This window comes from Vulpes lagopus, chromosome 8 (assembly GCF_018345385.1).
Source record: "Vulpes lagopus strain Blue_001 chromosome 8, ASM1834538v1, whole genome shotgun sequence".
NCBI lineage: Eukaryota > Metazoa > Chordata > Mammalia > Carnivora > Canidae > Vulpes > Vulpes lagopus.
Window position 1 is genome coordinate 117,470,464 of NC_054831.1, and position 6,000 is coordinate 117,476,463.

A 6,000-nucleotide genomic window follows, 5' to 3' on the forward strand; every position below is an offset into this window, starting at 1 on the left:
GAGTTGGTCCTCTCATTTGCAAAATAGGATTATTAATAACTACCTCTCAGGTCTGTATAAGGAATGAATGCAATAATAAATGTAAAGTACTAGGCATAGAAGAAGGTACTCAGTATTGATATCTTTATGAAGCTAACTTTCTCAACTATAAACAAGAGTCCACTCTAGAGGGCAGCCCGGGTGGCTCAGGGGTTTATTGCTGCCGTCAGCCCAGGGCGTGGTCCTGGAGACCCGGGATCGAGTCCCACATCTGGCTCCCTGCATGGAGCCTGCTTCTTCCTCTGCCTACGTCTCTGCCTCTCTCTCTCTGTCTCTCGGTGTCTCTCATGAATAGGCAAATAAAAACTTAAAAAAAAAAAAAGAGTCCACTCTAGATTGTCTAGCAGAAAAGGGCCAGAGTATCATTTCTGGGAGGCTACACAGCAAGGAACAACTTCCCCAGAATGCTACTCTAGTAGAGACACTAGAGCCTCGCAGCTGCTAGCACACAACACAGATACAGCAGCAGGCACCCCTTGCCCTTCTCAGGTTCCTTCGGGGATCTGGTACAGGAGGAAAGAAGTTAGAGTCCTGGTTCCCATGGTTCGGCTGCATAGAGACAGCCTACACTCTACAGTATAAGCACTCTACACCTGGCACCGCTTTGAATGCTTACAAGTCTTGGAGAGAGATACTTTCCAGGTTTAGAAACTGAGGTACAGAGAGGTTTTCCCAACTTATCTGAGATCACACAGCTAGTAAGTAGTGAAACCTGGACTGGCCATGCAGTCTGGCTTCAGAGTCTACACTCTTAACCGCTACCTCTGTTCCTAATACTCTGGACTGGAAATTCGAATGAGGCACCCCTGAGAGATAGTGTTATATGTGATGGGGAGCTTCCGTCATAAATATGGACCAGATTGATGGATGAATGGATTTAATTCATTAATTCAACTAGTATTAAGTGCTTTCTAGGTTCTCTGTGATGTGCACTGAGCAAGGCTAGCATGGCCTCTGCTTATAAGGAGCCTAGTGCTCTGAGGAAACAAACAAGAAATAGGCAAACACCCAAATATAAATAAAACAATCACAAATATGGGAAGAGAGGTGATGGATGCTCAAAGCCTGGTATGCAAAACAATGACTGGGGCATTGTTGGGGGTAGGAGGACTTTCTCCCTGGCTCCTTCTATTCCAGCCATACTGGTCTTCATGCTGCTCTTTGAAACTGCCAGTTACTCTTAGAACTTCTGCACTGGCTGTTGCTCCTGCTTAGAAAAGACTCCCCCCAGTTATCTGCATGGCTAACTCCTTCAACTCCTTAAGGCTTTGCATAAATATTGACTTCTCTGTGAGGCATTCCCTGACACCACTGTTTAACATTGGATCCCCTCTCCACCCCTATACCCATCAGAACTCCTTGTCCTTACCCTGCTTAGCCTTTATACCTTCCAACAAAACCTACTATGTTTACAGTTTGTCTGCTTCTGCTTGTAGAATATAAGCAATAAGAGAACAGGGATGCTTGTTCTGTTCACTGAACGGTGTGTGGTACATAGTGTGGTGAGTGTAGGTGCTCAAAAATATTTGTTGAATATAAATAACTTCTCCAAGGTCACACCGCTGGGAGGCAGCATGGCTGTGATTTGAATCCAATTTTCTTTTCGCTCCAAAGGTATAGAATCTTCTTTCTAGGGCTGTTATGAGGCTCAAATGAATTCGTATGTGTCAGCCACTTAGCAGAGTGCCTGGTACAAAGGTTAGTGTACCATAAACATGAGCTATCATTATCACCACCATTATTATTATTATTATTATTATTATTATTATTATTATTAAGCCCTCCTTCCCTCTTGGGCTCATTTTTCTAAATTCCATAATAGTTCAGTCAGCTTTTTGGGATTAGACGCAGGCCAACTCTTGTGGACACGCCAGAGACACATGACCCTCAGGAAAAATGGGGGCATCTCTTGCCAGCCCAGGAGGCAGGGAGCCCTGCCTCTGCAGGACCCGATCCTCTATGTGGCCCCACCCACCTTCTAACAGACCTGAAATTGTTCTCTCAGAATTACAAACAACACAGACTTCCTGTGTTTTCAGAAAGGGGAAGTCCAGGCAGCAATTTACCTTGAGTCATTTGTTTCGAGAAGGAAGCCTCCGCAATTGGCAGAAGGTAGCAGAAGGAGGAGGATGGCCAGAAAGAGACAGAAGGCCTGGATTGTAGAAGGAGTGCTCCCACTTCTCAGCTCAGCAAGTCCCCTCTCTGGCCTTGATTTTCTCACACGGAAAGTGGGACAATGATCTTCACCTGCTTCTCTGCGAAGTACTAGTGTGTGTGTGTGTGTGTGTGTGTATGTGTGTGTATGAGAAGAGCTGGGAATATGAAAGTACTATGCCACTGGGAGGGTTTGGAATGAACTCTAAGTCCAGAAGTTAAAAATACACAGATCTAGGTCCAACTTCTGCTTCCATTATTTTCTAGCTGTGTTACTGGGCAAGGAATAGAACCTCTCTGAGTCTTGGTTTCTTTTCCTACAAAATGGATCCTTGGTGTCCTTACCCGCGAAATAACAGTTTATTTCCTAATCTGCCTTTGAGAGGTAAATGAGATGAGCACATTAAGGGCTTGGGAAGGACCTAGGCTCAGAGCAAGCTCTCAGGAATGGTTGCTCTTGTTTTTAATCCTCGATGACCTCTCACTTCCTCCCGTCTCCCCTCTGTGATGTCTTGTCCGTGCTGTGCTGTCTGGGACTCAGACAAAGCAGGGCCAACCCCCTTGTGAGATTGCTTCTCATAGACCCTCTTCCAAACCTGATGAGGCCACACATAATGGTTAAAATAGAGAATAATTTTACTTATATTTTTACTGATTACAAAAATAGTATGTCCATGGTGAAGAAAGAAAGAAAGAAAGAAAGAAAGAAAGAAAGAAAGAAAGAAAGAAAGAAAGAAAGAAAGAAAAGAAATTTAAGACTTTATTTATTTGAGAGAGAGTTTGTGAGTTGGGGGAGGAGCAGAGGGAGAGGGGACAAGCAGACTGTGCTGAGCTCAGAGCATGACACGGGGCCCAATCCCATGATCCTGAAATCATGATCTGAGACCAAATCAAGAGTCTGATGCTCAAATGACTGAGCCACCCAGGCACCCCATAAAAAAAATCTAAGCAAATAAGTAAAAAAGAAGAAAATAGAGATTACATGTAACTTTACCCAGAGATAATCACTACTGATGGTTGGGTGACTTTCATTCCTGATTTTTTTTTTTTTTTTACGTTGGCTCCCCAGGGTGGAGCCCAACTCAGGGCTTGAACTCATGACTCTGAGACCAAGGCCTGAACTGAAATCAAGAGTTGGACACCTAACTGACTGAGCCACCCAGGCACCCCCTCCTGATTTCTTTGTAATGCATGTGTCCCAGGGTGTTAAATGCAAGTGTCCTGTTATTTTGCCTTTAGAGCAGAGACAACAAATGGCAAGAACAAACCAGGCAGGGCATACCAAAGGATGCAGAGACTGCATTAACCCATCACCCACCTCTTGTCATCATAGACTGTGTGTGTGTTAGAGACAGACAGACACAGAAACAAAGAGACAGAGGAGAGGTGAGTTGGGAGGGATTTCTTTTGCAGAGGATTGTTGATTATTGTCTGTTCCCACTGCAACAATCCCCTCTGCCCAGGGAGGAGGGATGAAGTTGTGTCTCCTCCTACTTTAGAGTAGGGGGACTTGGAGACCACTAGGCAAGTTTGAGATGTGCCTCAGGGGTCCATGGGCCAAAGAGAAAGGCAAGTCTAAGGCAACAGCCCCTCTTCTATCACTGCACTCCGCCCAGCAGAGAGCTTGTCATGGTGAAATGTGAGTGTCTACTGAGTTGTCTTGACCTGGAACTTCTTTCACATTGTCTGGGTCTTGTGTCCCCTGCCTGTACAGAAGACCTGGCACTTAGTCGATGCTCAATAAATGTTCTGGTGAACGGAGGAAAGACTGACTAGAAAACAGAAAGAACAAAGTTTTGGAGGCACCTAGACCCAAGTTCAAATCCTGCCGCTGCCACTTTCCAGCTGTGTTCCCTTTGGGGAAGTCACATCATCTCTCTAACCTCCTTTCTTGCTTGTAAAATGAAAATAACTGAGTATCTATTCATAATGAAACAGAGCTTTTTCCCTCTCCCCTGAACCCTCATTTTATTCTGACACAGATCAGAGATGCCCCTCCCCGACATGCTGCCTGGCTAGCTAGACCCTCGTCCCTTCCCTCAGGCATGGGCCCCCTGGTGGGGGGGCAGGGGTGCTATCCAGCAGAGTGGGCACCGGCTCTCAGTGGCCATAGCCAGGGACCTGGGCCAAGTCTGTCACAGCTTCTTCTTGAGGGCCCCAGCTGCTCCTCTAGGAAGGAGATCTACTCACTCAGAGAGTCAATGCGGTCCAGCTGCCGGAAGGAGTGAGCCAGGAGGCTGTGGGGGTCAGGCAGCCTGTGCTCCAGGGCCCTCAAGGGACGCAGCTTCTGCTCCAGCACATCCACTCTTGGCCAAAGCCTCTGCACCTCCTCCTCTACTGTACTGTCCATTCCTGTCAGAGGGTTTGGGGCTACCCTGGGGGTCTTTCACTTGGGCAGACAGAGCATAGCATCTGCAGATGGGCTATACCCTTCCCGACACTGGCACCAGTAACTATTCGAGGTGTTCACACAGTACGGGGGACAAGTGCCCCCTCCAGCACCACATTCATCCACGTCTGTCTGGCAGGTGTCACCCTGCCATCCTGCAGGGTGGTGACAGCAGCCTGGCTAGACATAGCTCCCTCCATTCTGGCATGGTGACTGGCACATTGCTGCTCCACGGACCCTGGGGAGCCTGCTGGTTCTCTTCCAGCCAGGGCGGCAGGCGGAGCGGAGCCTGGTGGAGGCCGGCCCAGGGCGGTAGGCAGTCCTGTAGATGGCCCAGTAGGTGCAACAGTCTTGGAAGGGCTGGTACATTTGCTGCACAAGAGCCCTGATGGCGCACACCCTGCAGCCAGCCCAGTAGACATGCTCGGTGCCATGCATGACACTGCCAGCACTGGAACCATGCCAGAAGTAGCTCTGTGAACCCCACATGGCCCACGTGTGCGGGTGAGATAGCCTTGTCCTCAAGGCCACCTGATGGCCACCTGAACTGGGAGCTCCTGAAACAGTTTTTAATGAAATGAGGTGAAGCATTGGCACATAGTAGGTAGGCATGGTGAACAAATAAAGACGCAGTACTCTTAGAAACTGCAAACTAGCGCCCATCTGAGTTGATACAGTGCGGGCGCTTCCAAATCCTGGTTTCCTTCTCTGCTCCTTCCTCAGTCCCCACCATCATCATCATTTTTAGCAGCAACAACAGCTGCCGGATGTATGGCAAGTTATAGAAATTCTGTGACTTGGTCTCATGTAAATTCCACAATAATCCTGAAGTCTATATTATAATTTCACAAATGGAAACTAGAGAGGGTGTATGACTTGCCCAAGGGCACAGAGATCTGAGACTTGAAGGCACTGCTTTTGGCCTCCCTTAGATGAATTGATCTAATATGTATGTAGCACCCACTGTGTGCATGGTAAGTGCAGACATGATGCTAATTTCTTTTGCTGGCAGCAATCGGCTGGAGAGCAGGTCCAGTCCATTTTTTCTGTGTGGCTTTGGGCACTTCTCTCGGCCTTAATTTCTTCATGTGTAAAATGGGGACTATGATGATAGTGTCATCACTGCAGGGGGCATGGGGGAAGTGATAATATATATATGTAGCATAGTGTCTGGCACAAGTAAGCATCCAGTAAATTGTAGCTGCTTCTTGATTATTGTCACCTAGCTATCAGCCAGGGGCCTCCTGACCCCTTGAGATCTTCACAGAATGAGCCCAAGTAGCTACTGCAAAACCCTCTCCAAGATTACTGGAAATTCCTGGGCAATTTGATTTCTCCTGATCCAGCTCCTGCTTCAGCATGTACTGTCTTTGGTCAATACTATACCAAAATAGATGTAAAACTTGGCCCTTTCTGCT

The 6,000-nt window shown here is 47.3% G+C and overlaps 1 pseudogene; it reads right to left on the bottom strand.

Annotated features, from left to right (window-relative positions):
* Positions 1 to 4,267: 4,267 nt before the first annotated feature.
* On the bottom strand, positions 4,268 to 5,020 carry LOC121497801 (annotated as a pseudogene).
* Positions 5,021 to 6,000: the final 980 nt, after the last annotated feature.